Genomic DNA, 21,999 nt, shown 5'->3' on the forward strand with positions numbered 1-21,999 from the left:
ACAGTATTGTAAAGTAATTAGCCTCCAACTAATAAAGAAAAGAAAGAAAAATAACCAACAACTGGACTATATGATGATCTTTTACTTTTAGGTAGTTTGTTTCACTTTTTCTATTTCATATTCAGTACTCCCATTTCACTTAGTTTATATTCTCCAATTTCTCTATCTCTTCTTCTTTATATTTGATGTTCTTTCTCAAGCCTTTATCAAGTGTAGTAGAAAAGCTTTTATATACATATGTATAAATATGTATAATATGTACACTTCAGAAAGCTTATGAATTTTTGCCTAATTAAAATATTATGACATTTTGACTTGTTTGACTTAGTATGAATAGAATGCTAGATTTCTAATTAAAAAATAGATATGCAACAAGCAACAAAGGTTTACTGTATAGCATAGGGAACCACAGTCAATATCTTGTAATAACCTGTAATGTAAAATGATTTCAAGCATAATATATGTGTGTCTATATAACTGAATCACTTTACTGTGCACCTGAAACATTGTAAGTCAATTATACTTCAGTAAAATATATATGTTTTAAAAAAGAAAAAATTTGAATAGTAAGGAGATTGAATCAGTAACAATAACAATAATTATAACCCTTCCAATGAGGAAGAGCCCTGGTCTTGATAACTTCCCTGGTAAATTCTTCCAAGCATTTTAAAAAGAACTAATACCAACTTTTGTCAAACTTTTACAAAAATATTGAAGAGGAGGTAATACTTCCTAACTCATTCTATAAAATCAGCATTGCCCTGATACCAAAGCCGGGCAAAAACTGTAGAAGAAAATTACAGAATACTGTCTATTGTCTCAGTGATGTAAAAATCCTCAACAATCCTCAACAAAATGTATTCAGAAGCATATTAAGGTGATTATTTTCCAAGTAAGAGGTGAGCAGAGAAGTGAAGTGATTCTACTGAGAAGTAGCTGCAGTGAATTAGGAGGAGAGCCAGAGAAAGACTATAGTAAAACTATGAGGAAATTGAAAAAGACTGGTCTTAGGGAAATAGTGGGAATTCACCAAGGAATGAATGACCATTTTCAGGAAGAGCCACTGTCCAATCATGCATGCCAGTGAGTTTGGATGTGAGGATGTAGTGATGCTGCTTTTGGTGGAACAGTCTACTCTGAACTCCATGACGATCACATCTGTTGCTTTTAAAACTTATGTAGATGAGACATGTAGAGCTGCTGTGGAATTTGTCAATAATTACTATTGGATAATGGACTAAAGCTACGCACTAATCAGACTGTAAATGGACAACTTCACTTTACTATGGAGTGGCAATATTAATTGTGGGGGATGTTGCCTTCTACAGAGTTCCAAGTCAGTATGTTATATTGCCACTCAGTTCATGAGTAAGTTACCTAGACCCAAAGTACAGTTCTTGTGACCAGTGGAACTGTGAAATTTGATAGTAACAAAAACACTGCTCCAACCAGAACTTCCTGTTAACAGCTCTGTTCACTCCTGAAAAATCTGTGTCAAAGTTTGCAAGGATTTGCTTCCATTTTCAAGATTGGACTAGTTGTTAAAGGGGGCAAGTCATTGTCCTTTTGGTCCATTCCAGCTACTGGAATTTATGTGAATTAATTCTTTTAATTGTAGAAACATTATGAACTAGTATATATTGAAACTAAATTTCTTTCATTTTAAAAATTTCTAGAAGGAAATGGCAACCCACTCCAGTATTCTTGCCTGGAGAATCCCATGGACGGAGGAGCCTGGTGGACTATAGTCCAGGGGGTCGCAAAGAGTCAGATACGACTTCACTTTCACTTTCACTTTCACCCCTCAGCTGAGAAGACTTTCAGCTCTTGTGTTTGCTATTGATTGTTTTCTTGAGTTCTCAAAGACCTGTGACCATATATTTTTTAAGTTGCCTGTTTTCTAATTGCATCACTTTATACACTGTTGTCTAATAATATGTGGTATTTAGAATGCCTTCTTAATTATTTTGAGTAGCCATTGCCTGTATTTTCTTAGCACCTCCTTGGTTTTCTTACGTGAACTCATCTGACAGGGAAATGCACCTTTTTTGTTTGCCCTCTCTGCATACTGGACCATCTGAGTCAGTGTTCTAACTCATCCCTGATGGTCTCTGAGCTACTGTTCTACCAGACTCAGTAGTTATGTGCTTCAGGAATTTTTTGGTAGAATTGGTCCTATTAGGAAACTCTTGGTGTCACCTTCATTATCTTAAAAGCTGGTCCCTTCACTGAGGCTCTTAATTTTTTGAAAACTTGATGCTATTTAAGCTGAAAAAAATTGGCAAGGCTATTTAAAAAATTTAGGGAAGCCATTTAAGAAATTGAAACGTAGTCACAAACAACATTGGGTAGCTGTGACTTTCAGTTCTGTGTATCAGTTGAATTTTTGTGCTCTTTTCCCTGTGTACATGGTGGTTCTATTTTTCTCCAATAAAACTTTTTATTAAAAAAAAAAAATTTCTAGCAGCCTCTTTTTTTAGGTGCTGCCATTTTGGAATGTGCCATTAAAAGCTTTAATGCTAGCTTTTGCATGCTTTATATAAATATTATACTAATAGCATTCTTAAACATATGATCCTTGTACTAACATACTCAATGTGAGCCCAGCATATCACAGAAATTAAATCCTTCCATAATGCTTTCTATGAGATATTAGCATAACTTAATTCTTTTTTTTTTCATTTTATTTTATTTATTTTTATTTTTTTTCATTTATTTTCATTAGTTGGAGGCTAATTACTTCACAACAGTGCAGTGGGTTTTGTCATCCATTGACATGAATCAGCCATGGAGTTACAAGTATTCCTCATCCCGACCCCGCCCCCCCCCCCCAGCATAACTTAATTCTGAGAGGAAGTGGATTGTTTAAAAATTGTTGTTAGTACCTTAATTTTGTAATAAAATACTTGCCTATTTTCAGTAAGTCCCAGTAATGCTGTTTTAATATGACTTATTCAAATCAGTTTGATGAAAATATATTGACTTAGGTATGCATAACTGCTTTGACATTGCAATCACATGTAGAGATATCTTTTTCATGTTAAGCAATGTCTGTTATGTTTGCCAATTTTCTTGTAGAGTGACTAGATCTACTAAAGAGATGCATAATATTCTGGTTGATACCTGAATATCTGATACATTTGGTGATTTAAAAGCAAAATTTCTTAAAAATATTTTTTTCCTGTGAATGGTGGTAGTGCTAATAAATTAATGGAAGAGTAAGGAATAGAAGTGTAGAGATATGGGGTTGGAGCCCAAGGTAAGGACAGGTGGCCAAATGTTAAATTTTTAGTACTTATTTTCTACCTTATTAAAAAATATAGCATATTTTAAATCACTAAGGTAATGTGTATACTTGCCAAATACTCTCATGTGTCACATTGTTCCAAGAATGATTTTTAAAGGTTTTCCCACTTCCCTTCATGTTTATCACATATATATATATATGTATATGTAATATATATAAATTTATGCAAGAAATTATGGAGGTAAAATGTCAGCAATAAGGATTACTACAAAAATTGTAAACAAAGCTATTACTTTCTCTTTGTGACACCATTAACTTCAAAGACTTTAATGTGAATTTTAGATTGGAAGTCTCTTGTGTATTAGCCATCCTCCAAATAAGTGATTTTCCTCTATTTTGCACTGTTGTTATGTTTTAGCCACTTAATGTTAAAAATATTTAATTTTATGCCTTGTTCTTCCACATGACATTGAGCAAATAGAGCTGTTTTAAAACATATTTGTTAGGTAACTAGCTCTTTGCCTTTTTACAGACAAAATAGAGAATAACAGCTCATTATAAAACTATAAACTTAAAAAGGACAAGTTGATTAGTTGATTAATTTTGTGTCTCAACATCTAAAGATAAATAAACCTAGTTTTAGTTGTCAATTAAATTTTAAACATCATTTCTATATTTTTTTAATGCTTTAAAGCTAGATGTGCCTGTTTTGTTTCTACACTGCAACTCAAAGCTAATGTTTTATCATTTAATTTAAAAACACGTAATTCATTTACTTTTGCCCCAATCTACACACTTTATTTATGGTATAATAATGAAAGAACATTAAATAAGAGAAGAGTAGAATTGAAATTTAGACCACATCTTGCTACTGATCATATGTACTCATTGTATCTTACTAAAAATTAGCTCATTCTTACTTTGGATTGACTTCTTAAACTACACTTAGTAATCATCAGATTGCCCAAACACCCTCCTTTCCTATGTTTAAAAATAGTCTAAAAAACTTCATTTAACTAGCAAAAGCTGAATTGAATAGTGTATGTCATTCAGTAGATGTTGCATGTTTTAAGGCTTGTAGGTAAATTACATATACCAAATTATTTATAAATTTTAAATGACTAGAACCATTCTTACGTGAAATAGATTGTATTCTTTACATGCTTATATTTTTGTAATTTGAAAATGTAAAATAATGTTTGCCCCGTGACAGGTTTTCTCAAAAGAAAAAGGATTATCCACTCTGACCAAGTCAGATTTATACCCAGAATTTAGTGATGGTCCAACATAGGAAAATGAATCATTGTAATATGTTACATTGACATATTGACAAGGGGAAAAACCATAATGATTATCTCAATTGTTGCATAGAAAGCATTTTACATGATTTAACACATTTTTTAATGATAAAAACATTCACCAAACTATGACTAGACATAACACCTCAACATAGTAAAATCTATATGTGAAAACCCCACAGTGGACATCATACTCAATGGTGAAAGACTGAAAGCTTTTCCTCTAAGGTCAGGAACAAGACAAGAAGGTTCACTTTTGCCATTTCTATTCAATATAGTCTTTGGAATTCTAACCAGAGCAGTTAGGCCAGAAATGGAAATGAAAGGCATCCACATTAGAAAGGAAAAAGTAAAATGATCTCTCTACACAAATGATATGATCTTGCAGGTAGGAAACACTAACGATCTCATACACATACAGAAATTGTTAGAATAAACAATTTCAGTAGAATCACAGAATACAAAATCACCACAAAAAGTCAGTTGCATTTCTATTTACTAACAGTGAACCAAAAGGAAATTAAGAAGACTATTCTATTTATATTAGCATCAAAAAGGAGAAAATAGTAACATTTAGGAAGCAACAAGGTAAAAGACATATACAGTGAAAACTACAAAACATTGCTAAAAGAAATTAAAGGATGCATAAACAAATGGAAAGACATTCTAAGTTCACATTGCAAATCTTAATATTGTTAAGATTATTTATATTACCAAAGAAACCTACCATTTCAATGAAATCCTTATCAAAATCCCAATGATGGTTTTTGCAGAAATGAAAAAAAAAATTCTAAAATACATACAGAATCTCAAGGGATACTGAAAACCATCTTGAAAAAGAGCAAAGCTGGAGGACTTGCCCATCATGATTCAAAACTTAGTATTAAGCCATAGTAGTCAAAATGGTATAGTACTGGCAAAATACCTACATATATAGACTACCTGAATAGAATATACAGCTTGGAAGTAAAACCTCAAGTAAATGGACAAATGACTTTCAACAAAGGGATGAAGACTATTCAATGAAGGAAAGGACAGGCTTTTCACAAAATGGTGCTGAGAAAATGATATCCACATGCAAAAAAATGATATTAGACCTTCACACCAGATACAAAAAATAAGCTCACGTGTGAGCTTGGACTGCTACAACAAAATCCTATACACTGGGTAGCTAAACATTGTAAATTTAATTTTATCACAATTCTGGAGCCTGGGAAGTGCAAGATTAAGATTCTGCTGAGGGCCTTCCTCTGCCTTGCAGATGACTACAATTTACTCTGTGCTCACCAGGCCTTTAATCAGTGTATATGGAGGGAGGGTGAAGGAGGGACTCTGATTTCTTTTCCACTTCTTCTAAGGTCATTAAACCTGTAGGACTAAGACTCCACCCATTTGACCTCATTTATCCTTAATTACTTCTTAAAGATCATACCTGCAAATACATTGGGGGTTAGGACTTAAACATGAATTTCGGGGGAACATCATTCAACCTAGGGCTTCCCAGGTGGCTCAACTGGTAAAGAATCTGCCTGCAACGTGGGAGACCTGGGTTCAATCCCTGCGTTGGGAAGATCCCCTAGAGAAGGAAAAGGCTACTCACTCCAGTATTCTGGCCTAGAGAATTCCATGGACTGTATAGTCCATGGGGTGGCAAACAGTCGGACAGGACTAAGTGACTTTCACTTCACACTTCCATTAATTCAAACTGTAGTAATTCCAAATGGATCCATGACCTAAATTTAAGACATAAAACTCCGTAACTCTTAGAAGAAAATAAAGGACATACACTTTATGACGTTGGATCTGGCATTGGCTTATTGGATATGATACCAAAAAATCACAGACAACAATAAAAAATAAATATAGACATGGATTTCATGAAAATTTAAAATATTTATGTATCAAAAGACACCAAGAAAGTAAAAAGAAACTCACAAAATGGGAGAAAATATTTGAAAATAAAATATTAGTCAGAGATTAATATCTATAATATATAAAGAACTCCTGAAACTAAACAAGAGAACAACATGTTTAAAGAGTGGGTAAAGGACTTGAACAGGTGCTTCTCTAAGGAAGATAAGCAAAATCACTGATAAGCACATAAAGCAATGTTCAACATCACTAATTACTCAACAAATATAAACTGAAATTATAGTGAGATAACTCCTCACATGCATTAGGATGACTGCTATAAAAAGCAACAGTAAATAAGTATCAGTGAGGGGGAGGGAAAATGGGAATTGTACACTGGTGGTAAGAATGCAAAATTTCACAGTTCAGTTCAGTTTCTCAGTCGTGTCTGACTCTTTGCGACCCCATAGACTGCAGCAGGCCAGGCTTCCCTGTCCAACACCAACTCCTGGAGCTTGCTCAAACTGATATGCATCGAGTTGGTGATGCCACCCAACCATCTCATCTTCTTTTTGTCCCCTTCTCTTCCTGCCTTCAATCTTTCCCAGCATCAGGGTCTTTTTTGAGGAGTCAGTTCCTTGCATCAGGTGGCCAAAGTATTGGAGTTTCAGCTTCAGCATTAGTCCTTCCAATGAATATTCAGGACTGATTTTCTTTAGGATTGACTGGTTTGATCTCTGTGCAGTCCAAGGGACTCTCAGGAGTCTTCTCCAACACAATAGTTCAAAAGCATCAGTTCTTCGGTGCTCAGCTTTCTTTATAGTCCAACTCTCACAACCATACATGACTACTGGAAAAACCATAGTTTTGACTAGACGGAACTTTGTCAGCAAAGTAACATCTCTGCTTTGTAATATACTGTCTAGGTTTGTCATAGGTTTTCTTCCAATGAACAAACGTCTTTTAATTTCATGGCTGCAGTCACCATCTGCAGTGGTTTTGGAGCCCAAGAAAATAGTCAGCCACTGTTTCCATTGTCCCATCTCTTTGCCATGAAGTGGTGGCACTGGGTGCCATGATCTTAGTTTTTTTTAATGTTGAGTTTTATGCCAACTTTTCCACTCTCCTCTTTCACCTTCATTAAGAGGCTCTTTTATTCTTCTTCATCTTCTGCCATAAGGGTGGTGTCATCTGCATATCTGAGGTTATTGATATTTCTCCTGGCAATCTTGATTCCAGCTTGTGCTTCATTCAGCCTGGTATTTCACATGATGTACTCTGCATATAAGTTAAATAAGCAGGGCAACAATATACAGCCTTGACATATTCTTTTCCCAAATGGGAAAATGACACAACCGCTGTGGAAAACAGTTATGGTTGTTCCTCAAAAAATTAAACAAAATTACCATTTAGGCCTTACAAATAGCTTAGAAATGAAGAGAAACTAAAGGCAAAGGAGAAAAGGAAAGATATACCAATTTGAATGCAGAGTTCCAAAGAATAGAAAGGAGAGATAAGAAAGCCTTCTTCAGTGATCAATGCAAAGAAATAGAGGAAAAAAATAGAATGGGAGAGACTAGAGATCTCTTCAAGAAAATCAGAGATGCCAAGGGAACATTTCATGCAAAGATGGGCACAGTAAAGTATAGAAATGGTATGTACCTAACAGAAGCAAGATGAGATTAAGAAGACATGGCAAGAATACATAGAAGAACTATACAAAAAAGATGACTCTTCATGACTCAGATAACCATGATGGTGTGATCACTCACCTAGAGCCAGACATCCTGAAAAGTGAAGTCAAGTGGGTCTTAAGAAGCATCACTCTGAACAAAGGTAGCAGGGGTGATGGAATTCCAGTTGAGCTGTTTCAAATCCTAAAAGATGATGCTGTGAAAGTTCTACATCAATATGCCAGCAAATTTGGAAAACTCAGCAGTGGCCACAGGGCTGGAAAAGCTCAGTTTTCATTCCAATGCCAAAGAATGTTCAAACTACTGCATAATTGCACTCATCTAACACACTAGCAAAGTAATGCTCAAAATTCTCCAAGCCAGGCTTCAACAGTATGTGAACTGTGAACTTCCAGATTTTCAAACTGGATTTAGAAAAGGCAGAGGAGCCAGAGATAAAATTCCCAATATCTGTCGGATCATAAAAAAAGCAAGAGTTCCAGAAAAGCACCTACCTCTGCTTTATTGACTATGCCAAAGTCTTTGACTGCGTAGATCACAACAAACTGGAAAATTCTTCAAGAGATGGGAATACCAGACCACCTCACCTGCCTCCTGAGAAATCTGTATGCAGGTCAAGAAGCAACAGCTAGAACTGGACATGGAACAACAGACTGGTTCCAAATTGAGGAAGTAGTACATCAAGGCTATATATTGTCACCCTGCTTATTTAACTTATATGCAGAATACATCATTCAAAATGCCTGGCTGGATGAAACACAAGCTGGAATCAAGATTTCCGGGAGAAATATCAATAATCTCAGATATGCAGATGACACCTTCTAGGGGACTCATGTCCCTGTCTAGGGTACCTGTGGCTGCAGCAAATATAGTCTGATCCTTATTCCATTAACCTGCCACAGATCAGTTGCTTCACTCTGAGCCTCAAATGTTTCTCCTCTGACCCAAACAATTGCTCTCTTGTGGGGATCAGACGCCCTACTTCAGTTCCCCCACCCACCTAGGGGAGGTCCAGTCCAACTAACTCTCCTATTTCCCCCGCTACTTCCTTCATCCAAGTTTTCCATTGGTCTATATATTCCTTTCTGGTGGTTAGTTACTCCTGTCCACTTTCAGCTGGTATTCTGCAAGCACTTCTGTGTCTCTGTTATGTATATTTCATCACAGTAAAAAATAAAAGACAATTGAGCCCATGGACACTGGAAATTTAATCTTTGATCTTGACAGTTCTGACAGCCTTGTGAATAATGGACTCAAAAATCAAATCCAAGACTTGTTGTTATTCAGTTGCTAATAATTCCTGACTCTTTGCCACTTCATGGACTGTAGCATGCCAGGCTCCTCTGTTTTCCACTTACTCCCAGAGTTTGCTCAGATTCACGTACATTGAGTTGGTGATGCTATCTAACCATCTCATCCTCTGCTGCCCAAATCTATAATCTTTCCAAAAATCAGGGTCATTTCCAATGAGTCGGCTGTTTGCATCAGGCGGCCAAAGTATTAGAGCTTTAGCTTCAGCAACAGACCTTCCAATGAATATTCAGTGTTGATTTCCTTTAGAATTTACTGGGTTGTTCTCCTTGCTGTCCAAGGGAGTCTAAAGAGTCTTCTCCAGCACCACAATTCAAAAGCATCAATTCTTTGGTGTTTAGCCTTCTTTATGGTCCAACTCTCACATCTGTAGATGACTACTGGGAAAACCATAGCTTTGACTATATGGACCACTGTTGGCAAGGTGATATCTCTGCTTTTTAAAACACTGTCTAGGTTTGTCATGGCTTTCCTTCCAAGGAGCAAGTAGCTTTTAATTTCATGACTGCAGTCACCATCCGAAGAATAATAACAACAAAGGAGGCAAAAGAGCTGTACTCTGAAAACTTTAAAACACTGATGAAAGAAATCAAAGATATCAAACAGATGGATACATATACCATGTTTTGGATTTGAAGAATTAATATTCTGAAAATGAATATACTATCCAAAGCAATCTACTTTGGATTGCTTTGCAATGCCACTGCTGAGGATTCAGTGCAATTCCTATCAATTACCAATGGCATTATTCACAGAATTAGAACAAATAATTTTACAATTTGTATGGAAGTACAAAACACTTTAAATAGCTAAAGTATCTTTAGAAAGAAAAACAGAGGTGGAGAAATCAGGCTCCTCAACTTCAAACTATACCACAAAGCTATGGTAATCAAGACAGCATGGTACTACTGGCACAAAAACAAAAATAGAGACCAGTGGTACAGAATAGAAAATCCAGAGACAAACTCATGCACCTGTGGTAACCTAATCTATGGCAAAGGAGGCAAGAATATACAATAGAGAAGACAACATCTTCAATAAGTGGTGCTGAGAAATCTGGACAACTACATATAAAAGAATGAAATGAATACTACCTAGCATCATACACAAAAATAAACTCAAAATGCATTAAAGATCTAGATGCAAGACCATTCACTATAAAACTCATAAAGGAAAACGTAGGAAAAACACTCTTTGACATAAACCACAGCAAGATCTTTTTTGACCTACCTCCTAGAATAAAGAAAATAAAAACAAAAATAAGCAAATGGTCCCTAATTGAACTTAAAAGCTTTTGCACAGCAAAAGAAACCAAAATAAGATGAAAAGATAACTGTCAGAATGGGAGGAAATATTTGCAAATGAATAGCATACAAAAGTTTAATCTCCAAAATATACAAATATATACAAAATATACAAATAGCTCATGGGGCTCAATATCAAGAAAACAAACAACCCAATAAAAAAATGGATGCAGGGCTTAAATAGGTCTCTCTTCAAAGAACACATACAGATGGCCAAGAAGGTCATGAACAGATGTTCAACATCACTAATTACCACAGAAATACAAATCAAAACTACAACAAGATACTACCTCACACCAGCTATTGTAAAAAATCTACAAACAATACATGCTGGAGAGGGTATGAAGAACATGAAACCCTCTTACATTGTTGGTGGGAATGTAAATTGATACAGCCACTGTGGAAACAGTATGGAGATTCCTTAAAAGACTAAACATAAAACTACCATATGACCAAGCAATCCTACTACTGGACATATGTCCTGAGAAAACGATAATTTAAAAAAAAAATGTGGTAAATGGATTAAACGCACCAGTCAAAAGACATAGACTAGCTGGTGAATGAAAACATGTGCATGTATGCACCTTCACTTGCCATATCACTCTACTTAACCTCTAAAATTGTATGTAATTATTTTATATTGTCAGGTGAACCATTTTTCCATTATGGCTCAAAATTGCAATTATCTTTCTTTTCCCTGGATACTCTTTGTAAAAAATGATAAACATTTTTTTACTATTGAGATTAACTATTATTCATTTTAACAGTATCTTGATTGGTCAACAGAAAATGATAGAATTCTATATCATTAAAACAACCATTTATAGAAAAACCTGTAATTACTTTTCAAAATCCAAATATACATTAGAATTATCTTGGAATTTTTTGAAAAATATTAATGCCCAGGTTTTATTTTTTTCCTCCAAAGCTCCAGATACAATTCTAATGGGCAGCCATGCTTAAAAACAACTGGACTATATGATGATCTTTTACTTTTCTCTAGTCTGTTTCACTTTTTCTATTCCATATTCAGTGCTCCCATTTCATTTAATCTATACTTTCCAATACCTCAATCTATTTTTTGTTGTTGTTCATTCTTAAGCCTTTATCAAGCATAGTAGAAAGCTTTTGCATACATATATATGTATAAATAGTATGTATAATATAATATATATTTTAGAAAACTTATGTTTTTGCATAACTAAAAATAATATAACATTAATTCCACTTGTTTGACTAAGTATGAATAGAATGTTAGATTTCTAATTTTATTCAGTCAAAACTTTGATATAGTTCCACTTACTCTGGCATCTAATATTACTGCTAACAGTCTAGAAAGCTTATTATCTTAGTGATTTTTCTGGTTACCTGAGCTGCTCGGGCCTGGGAAGGGCACAAAACGCAGTCCCAACCGAGTCTGCACCTTTGTGGAGTATCCAAGAACCTGAACCTCAGCGACTTAGACCTGGGAAGTGCACGCAACCCTGGGCCCGCCTCAGACAGTTCCTGGCAGAGCAACCTGGAGCCTGAGCAGTGTAGACCGGGAAAGCACACACGCCGTGAGCGGGGGCAAACCCAGTGTGGCCGGGACACTGCGAGCGCTCCCCACACACGCCAGTGAGATTTGTCTGCAGGGTTCCTCCCTCCCCACAGCAGGACTGAACACGTGAGCCTAGAAAAGTGACCACCACCGCCCCCTTGTGTCAGGGCGGGAATTAGACACTGAGGAGACCAGCAAACAGAAGAAGCTAAAACAAACAGAGGGAACCGCTTTGGAAGTGACAGGTGCAATAGAATAAAACCCTGCGTTAGCACCGACTGCATAGGAAGGGGCCTATAGATGTTGAGAAGTATAAGCTGGATCAAGGAACACTTGATCTGAAAATGAACTGACCCCACACTGTCCACAACACCACCAGAGAAAGTCCTAGATATATTTTTACTATTATCATTTTTTTTAATTAAAAAAAAATTTAAGTCCTCTATTACTCCTTTAATTTTCATTTTTATAACTTACTATAACCCTGCAAAAAAAGATCCTATTTTTAAAGCAAACTTCATATATATTTTTAATAATCTTTGTGATTTTGTTTTGTTTGTTTTTTTAATATTATATTTTTGAGAGTCTAACCTCTACTCTAGATTTTTAACCTTTGCTTTTTGGTATTTGTTATCAATTTAGTACCTTTAAGAACCCAATCTTCACTACCCATTTTTACTTAAGAGTGTGATTACTGGCTTGATTGCCCTCTCCCCCTTTTGACTGTCCTTTTTCTCCACCAGGTCGCCTCTATCTTCTCCCACTCCCTTCTCTTCTCTGCCCAAATCTGTGACTCTCTTTGTGTGTTCCAGGTTGTGGAGAACACTTAGGGAACTGATTACTGACTGGATCTCTCTCTCTCTTTTTGATTCCCCTTTTATCCTCCTAGCCACCTCTGTCTCCTTCCTCCCTCTTCTCTTCTCTGTGTAACTCTGTGAACATCTCTGAGGGATCCAGACTGTGGAGAACATGTAGGGAAGTGATTACTGGCTAGCTTGCTCTCATACCTTTTGATTCCCCCTCTTCTCCTCCTGGTCACCTTTATCTCCCTCCTCCCTCTTCTCTTCTCCATATAACTCTGTGTACCTCTCTGGGTGTCCCTCACTGTGGAGAAACTTTTCATCATTAACCTAGATGTTTTATCATCGGTGCTGTATAGATGGAGAAGTTTTGAGGCTACTGTAAGAATAAGACTGAAAACCAGAGGCAGGAGGCTTAAGACCAAAACCTGAGAACACCAGAGAACTCCTGACTCCAGGAAACATTAATTGATAAAAGCTCATCAAAAGCCTCCATACCCACACTGAAATCAATCACCACCCAAGGGCCAACAAGTTCCAGAGCAAGACATACCACGCAAATTCTCCAGCAACACAGGAACATAACCCTGAGCTCCAATATACAAGCTGCCCAAAGTCACACCAAAACCCACTGACATCTCAAAACTCACTACTGGACACATCATTGCACTCCAGAGAGGAGAAATCCAGCTCCACCCACCAGAACACTGACACAAACTTCCCTAACCAGGAAACTTTGACACGCTACTCATCCAACCCCACCCACAGCGAGTAACCTCCACAATAAAGAGGAACCACAAACTGCCGCAATACAGAAAGACCACCCAAACACAGCAATATAAACAAGATGAAAAGGCAGAGAAATACCCAGCAGGTAAAGGAACAGGATGAATGCCCACCAAACCAAACAAAAGAGGAAGAGATAGGGAGTCTACCTGATAATAGTGATAGTGAAAATGAACCAAAATGTTGAAAACAAAATGGAGTTACAGATAAATAGCCTGGAGACAAGGATCAAGAAGATGAAAGAAATATTTAACAAGGACCTGGAAGAAATAAAAAAAAGAGTCAATATATAATGAATAATGCAATAAATGAGATAAAAAACACTCTGGAGGGAACCAACAGTAGAATAACGGAGGCAGAAGATAGGATAAGTGAGGTAGAAGATAGAATGGTAGAAATAAATGAAGCAGAGAGAAAAAAAGAGGAAAAATTAAAAGAAATGAGGACAACCTCAGAGACCTCTGGGACAATGTTAAACACCTCAGCATTCGAATCATAGGAGTTTCAGAAGAAGAAGACAAAAAGAAAGGCCATGAGAAAATACTTGAGGAGATAATAGTTGAAAACGTCCATAAAATGGGGAAGGAAATAATCACCCAAGTCCAAGAAGCCCAGAGAGTTCCAAACAGAATAAAACCAAGGCAAAACACCGCAAGACACATATTAATCAAATTAACAAAGATCAAACACAAAGAACAAATATTAAAAGCAGCAAGGGAAAACAACAAATAACACACAAGGGGCTTCCCATAAGGATAATAGCTGATCTTTCAGTAGAAACTCTTCAGTCCAGAAGGGCATGGCAGACATACTCAAAGTGATGAAAGAGAAAAACCTACAACCCAGATTACTGTACCCAGCAAGGATCTCATTCAAATATGAAGGAGGAATCAAAAGCTTTACAGGCAAGCAAAAGCTGAGAGAATTCAGCACCACCAAACCAGCTCTCCAACAAATGCTAAAGAATCTTCTCTAGACAGGAAACACAGAAAGGGTGTATAAACTCAAAACCAAAACAACAAAGTAAATGGCAATGGGATCATACTTATCAATAATTACCTTAAATGTAAATGAGTTGAATGCCCCAACCAAAAGACAAAGACTGGCTGAATGGATACAAAAAGAAGACCCCTATTTATGTTGTCTACAAGAGACCCACCTCAAAACAAGGGACACATACAGACTGAAAGTGAAGGGCTAGAAAAAGATATTCCATGCAAATAGAGACAAAAGAAATCAGAAGTTGCAATACTCATAGACTTTAAAATAAAGGCTGTGAAAAGAGACAAAGAAGGACACTACATAATGATCAAAAGATCAATCCCAAGAAGATATAACAATTATAAATATATATGTACCCAACATAGGAGTACAACAATATGTAAGGCAAATGATAACAAGTATCAAAGGGGAAATGGACAATAGCACAATAATAGTGGGAGACTTTAGTACTCTACTCACACCTATGGAAAGATCAACAAAACAGAAAATGAACAAGGAAACACAAACTTTAAATTATACAATAGATCAGTTAGAGCTAATTGATATCTATAGGACATTTCACCCCAAAACAATGAATTTCACCTTTTTTTCAAGTGTACATGGAACCTTCTCCAGGATAGATCACATCCTGGGCCATAAATCTAGACTTGGTAAATTAAAAAAAAAAAATTGAAATCATTCCAAGCATCTTTTCTGACCACAATGCAATAAGATTAGATGTCAATTACAAGAGAAAAATTATTAAAAATTCCAACATTTGGAGGCTGAACAACACGCTGCTGAATAACCAACAAATCACAGAAGAAATAAAAAAAGAAATCAAAATATGCATAGAAATGAATGAAAATGAAAACAAAACAATCCCAAACCTATGGGACACTGTAAAAGCAGTGCTAAGGGGATGGTTCATAGCAATACAGCTTTACCTCAAGAAACCAGAAAAAAGTAAAATAAATAACCTAACTCTACACCTAAAGCAACTAGAAAAGGAAGAAATAGAGAACCCCAGGGTTAGTAGAAGGAAATAAATCTTAAAAATTAGGGCAGAAATAAATGCAAAAGAAACAAAAGAGACCTTAGCAAAAATCAACAAAGCTAAAAACTGGTTCTTTGAGAAGATAAATAAAATTGACAAACCATTAGCCAGACTCATCAATAAAAAATGGAGAAGAATCAAAACAACAGGATTAGAAATCAAAATGGAGAAATCACAACAGAACACAGAAATACAAAGTATCATAAGAGACTACTATCAGCAACTATATGCCAATAAAATGGACAACTTGGAAAAAATGGACAAATTCTTAGAAAAGTACAACTTTCCAAAACTGAACCAGGAAGAAATAGAAACTCTTTATAGACCCATCACAATCACGGAAATTGAAAGTGTAATCAGAAATCTTCCAGCAAACAAAAGCCCAGGACCAGACGGCTTCACAGCTGAATCCTACCAAAAATTTAGAGAAGAACTAACAGCTATCCTACTCAAACTCTTCCAGAAAATTGCAGAGGAAGGCAAACTTCCAAACTCATTCTATGAGGCCACCATCACCCTAATACCAAACCTAGAAAAAGATGTCACAAAAAAGGAAAAGTACAGGCCAATATCATTAATGAACATAGATGCAAAAATCCTTAACAAAATTCTAGCACACAGAATCCAACAACATTTTAAAAAGATCATACATCATGACCAAGTGTGCTTTATCCCAAGGATGTAAGAGTTTTTCAATATCTGCAAATGAATCAATGTAATACCCCACATTAACAACTTGAAAGATAAAAACCATATGATTATCTCAATAGATGCAGAGAAAGCCTTTGCATAATTCAACATCCATTTATGATAAACACCCTCCAGAAAGCAGGAATAGAAGGAACATACCTCAACATAATAAAAACTATATATGACAAACCCATAGCAAACATTATCCTCAATGGTGAAAAATTGAAAGCATTTCCCATAAAATCAGGAACAAGACAAGGGTGTCTGCTCTCACCACTACTATTCAACATAGTTTTGGAAGTTTTGGCCACAGCAATCAGAGCAGAAAAAGAAATAAAAGGAATCCAGATTGGAAAAGAAGTAAAACTCTCACTGTTTGCAGATGACATGATCCTCTACATAGAAAACCCTTAAGACTCCACCAGAAAATTACTAGAGCTAATCAACGAATATAGTAAAGTTGCAGGATATAAAATTAACACACTGAAATCCCTTGCATTCCTATACACTAACAATGAGAAAACAGAAAGAGAAATTAAGGAAACAATTCCATTCACCATTGCAATGAAAAGAATAAAATACTTAGGAGTATATCTACCTAAAGAAACAAAAGACCTATACATAGAAAACTATAAAACACTGATGAAAGAAATCAAAGAGGACACAAATAGATGGAGAAATATAGTGTGTTCATGGATTGGAAGAATCAATATAGTGAAAATGAGTATACTACTCAAAGCAATCCATTGATTCAGTGCAACCCCTATCAAGTTACCAATGGTATTTTTCACAGAATTAGAACAAATAACTTCATGATTTGTATGAAAATACAAAAAAAACCTTGAATAGCCAAAGAAATCTTGAGAAAGAAGAATGGAACTGGAGGAATCACCTGCTTGACTTCAGGCTCTACTACAAAGCCGCAGTCATCAAGACAGTATGTTACTTGCACAAAGACAGAAATATAGATCAATGGAGCAAAATAGAAAGCCCAGAGATAAATCCATGCACCTATGGACACCTTATCTTCGACAAAGGAGGCAAGAATATACAATGGAGAAAAGACAATCTCTTTAACAAGTGGTGCTAGGAAAACTGGTCAACCACCTGTAAAAGAATGAAACTAGAACACTTTCTAACACCATACACAAAAATAAAGTCAAAATGGATTAAAGATCTAAATGTAAGAACAGAAACTATAAAACTCCTAGAGGAAAACATAGGCAAAACACTCTCCAACATAAATCACAGCAAGATCCTCTATGACCCACCTCCCAGAGTATTGGAAATAAGAGCAAAAATAAATAAATGGGACCTAATGAAACTTAAAAGCTTTTGCACAAAAAAGCAAATGATAAACAAGGAGAAGAGACAGCCTTCAGAATGGGAGAAAATAATAGCACAGGTAGCAACTGACAAAGAATTACTCTCAACAATATACAAGCAACTCCTGCAGCTCAATTCCAGAGAAGACATACAGATGGCTAACAAACACATGAAAAGATGCTCAACATCACTCATTACCAGAGAAATGCAAATCAAAACCACAGTGAGGTACCATTTCACACCAGTCAGAATGGCTGCTATCCAAAAGTCTACAAGCAATAAATGCTGGAGAGGGTGTGGAGAAAAGGGAACCCTCTTACACTGTTGGTGAGAATGAAAACTAGTACAGCCACTATGGAAAACAGTGTGGAGATTCCTTGAAAAACTGGAAATAGAACTGCCATATGACCCAGCAATACCACTGCTGGGCATACACACTGAGGAAACCAGAATTGAAAGAGACACAGGTACCAGCACTGTTTATAATAGCTAGGACATGGAAGCAACCTAGATGTCCATCAGCAGATGAATGGATAAGAAAGCTGTGGTACATATACACAATGGAATATTACTCAGCCATTAAAAAGAATACATTTGAATCAGTTCTAATGAGATGGATGAAACTGGAGCCTATTATACAGAGTGAAGTAAGCCATAAAGAAAAACACCAATACAGTACACTAACACATATATATGGAATTTAGAAAGATGGTAATGATAACCCCGCATGTGAGACAGCAAAGGAGACACAGATATATAGAACAGTCTTTTGGACTCTTTGGGACCCTCTGCGAGGGTGGGATGATTTGGGAGAATGGCATTGAAACATGTATATTATCACATATGAAAAGGATCGTCAGTCCAGGTTCAATGCATGAGATAGGGTGCTTGGGGCTGGTGCGCTGGGATGACCCAGAGGGATGGGATGGGGAGGGAGGTAGGAGGGGGGTTCAGGATGGGGAACACATGTACACCCGTGGTGAATCCATGTCAGTGTATGGCAAAACCACTACAATATTGTAAAGTAATTAGCCTCCAATTAAAATAAATAAGTTTATATTTAAAATAAATAAATAAATAAAAGGAAAAGAAAGACTGAAACTTAAAAAAAAACATAAAAACAACATAAATGCTGGAGAGGGTGTGGAGAAAAGGGAACCCTCTTACACTGTTGGTGGGAATGCAAACTAGTACAGCCACTATGGAAAACAGTGTGGAGATTTCTTAAAAAACTGGAAATAGAACTGCCATATGACCCAGCAATACCACTTCTAGGCATACACACTGAGGAATCCAGATCTGAAAGAGACACATGCACCCCAATGTTCATCGCAGCACTGTTTATAATAGCTAGGACATGGAAGCAACCCAGATGCCCATCAACAGATGAATGGATAAGGAAGCTGTGGTACATATACACCATGGAATATTACTCAGCCGTTAAAAAGAATTCATTTGAATCAGTTCTAATGAGATGGATGAAACTGGAGCCCATTATACAGAGTGAAGTAAGCCAGAAAGATAAAGAACATTACAGTATACTAACAGATATATACGGAATTTAGATAGATGGTGGCGATAACCCTATATGCAAAACAGAAAAAGAGACACAGAAGTACAGAACAGACTTTTGAACTCTGGGGGAGAACGTGAGGGTGGGATGTTTTGAAAGAACAGCATGTATACTATCTATGGTGAAACGGACCACCAGCCCAGGTGGGATGCATGAGTCAGGTGCTCTTGCCTGGTGCACTGGGAGGACCCTGAGGAGTCGGGTGGGGAGGGAGGTGGGAGGGGGGATCGGGATGGGGAATACGTGTAACTATATGGCTGATTCATGTCAATGTATGACAAAACCCACTGAAACGTTGTAAAGTGATTGGCCTCCAACTAATAAAATAATATTTAAAAAAAAAAAAAAAAAAAAAATTTTTTGAATGAGGCTTGAAACATCTAATCCAATTCTGAGAATATAAAGAAATACTATGTTGTAAAGAAAACAAGAAATTAACCTTGCTTATGATAAATTTATATATATATTTAATACATTTTTTAATTGATATGCACAAATACCAAGTAATATACATGAAAAGAAAATAATTTTAAGTGTCTTATTGCACCTAATCTACTTCTTTTGAGGAAAAGTTCATTAATCATGTTACTTTAGATAACAGGATTTTAAATTTTCACTATGTTTTTTCTTGTATTTTCATCTCTTACATCACTTATATTTTCTCTCTTAAGTAAAGAGTTATGTAATTTTATTTCCAATTGAAGAGTATTTACAAAAGTATTTACAGAAGCAGAAGGTATGGTATCCTGATATCTTTCTGCAGTCATGAAGTTAAAAGATACTTGCTCCTTGGAAGAAAAGCTATAACAAACCTAGAAAGCATATTAAAAAGCAGAGACATCACTTTGCAAACAGAGATCCATATAGACAAAGCTGTGGTTTTTCCAGTAATCATGTACAGATGTGAGAATTGGGCCACGTAGTGGCTGAGTACTGAAGAATTGATGCTTTTGAAATGTGGTGCAGGAGAAGATGCTTGAGAGTCCCTGGGACAGTAAGGAGATCAAACCAGTCAATCCTAAAGGAAATCAATCCTGAATATTCATTGGAAGGACTGATGATGAGGCTGAAGCTCCAATACTTAGGCCACCTGATGCAAAGAGCCGACTCATTGGAAAATATCCTGATTCTGGGAAAGAGAGAAGGAAGAAGGAGAAGAGAATGACAGAGGATGAGATGGTTGAATGGCATCACTGACTCAATAGACATGAGTTTGAGCAATCTCTGGGACATAGTGAAGAACAGGGAAGCCTGGCATGCTACAGTCCATGGGGTCACAAAGAGTCAGACATAACTAAGCGAGTGAAGAACAATAACAAGAGCCTGTCATACAGAGTCAAGTAAGTCAGAAAAAAGAAAGAAAGAAAGACCATATATTAACACTTATACATGGAATCTAGAAAAATGGTACTGATAAACTTATTTGCAGGACAGGAATAGAGATACAAATGTAGAGGATGGACTTGTAGACACAGGAAAGGAAGGAGAGGGTGGGACGACTGAGAGAGTAACATTGACATATATACACTATCATATATAAAATAGACAGCTAGTAGGGAGCTGCTGCATAGCACAGGGAGCTCAGCCCAGTGCTCTGTGGTGACCTAGAGTGGTGGGATGGAGGCGTAGGAAGGAGGCTCAAGAGGAGGGGATTTATGTACACATATAGCTATTTAACTTCATTGTACGTCAGAAATTAACACAGCATTGTAAAGCAATTATATTCCAATAAAAAATTAATAAGGAAAACGCTCAATGGAAAAAGCAGGTGAGCAGTATGAATAACAACTTATAACGGAGCAAATCCAATGATTGAAGACAGTTTGAAATGATTCCTAGCCTCATTAGTGATCACGGAAAATGAAATTGAAAAACAACAAAGGGATATTCTTTTCCATTCAGCAGATAGTCACCATACTACAGAGCAGGGCCTCAGATCCTCCTGATGGGAGTATGGATTGCTCCACTCTTTGGGAAGAAAAGCCTGGAGGTTGATTTAAGATGAAAAATACACATACTCTCTGAAATTTCATTTTAGATAATGTATCTTGTGAAAATTAAGCTTACATGAACACAAACAAACGTGCATTTTCCACGAATATTTTTCTATGGACATAAATATATACACAATTAACAACTGAAAGCTACCTTAATGCCAATCAATAGAATGTTTGGCTAAACTAGAGTACATCTTTACTATGGGTTACTTATTATGCAGTCATTAGAAAATGAATTGCATTTGTTATGGTGATCTGTGATCAGTGATCTTTGATATTACTATAGTAATTGTTTTGGGGTGCCACAAACTATCCTTAAGTAAGACAGTAAACTTAATCAATAAAAGTTGCCTGCGTTCTGATAAATACTATGATAATGAAGATCATGTTTCTCACTGTCAGAGGGAAAAATGCTATGCTATTGCTTGCGCTGAATTAGATTCTGAGATATTAATTTGACCTTTTTAATATGCATTTTTATTGTGGTAAAAATACATAACACAAAGTTATTATTTTGATAATTTTAAAGTATTAGTCCAGTGAA

At 36.2% G+C, this 21,999-nt stretch overlaps 1 protein-coding gene and 1 pseudogene across 1 annotated transcript in view; both read left to right on the forward strand.

The window, feature by feature from the left end:
• The window catches only part of URGCP (upregulator of cell proliferation), a 113,251-nt gene that overhangs the window by 32,596 nt on the left and 58,656 nt on the right, over positions 1 to 21,999 (forward strand). The window lies entirely within an intron of this gene.
• LOC136167444 (NTF2-related export protein 2 pseudogene) lies at positions 1,109 to 1,545 on the forward strand (annotated as a pseudogene).

This window comes from Muntiacus reevesi, chromosome 4, assembly GCF_963930625.1.
Source record: "Muntiacus reevesi chromosome 4, mMunRee1.1, whole genome shotgun sequence".
NCBI classification, from domain to species: domain Eukaryota; kingdom Metazoa; phylum Chordata; class Mammalia; order Artiodactyla; family Cervidae; genus Muntiacus; species Muntiacus reevesi.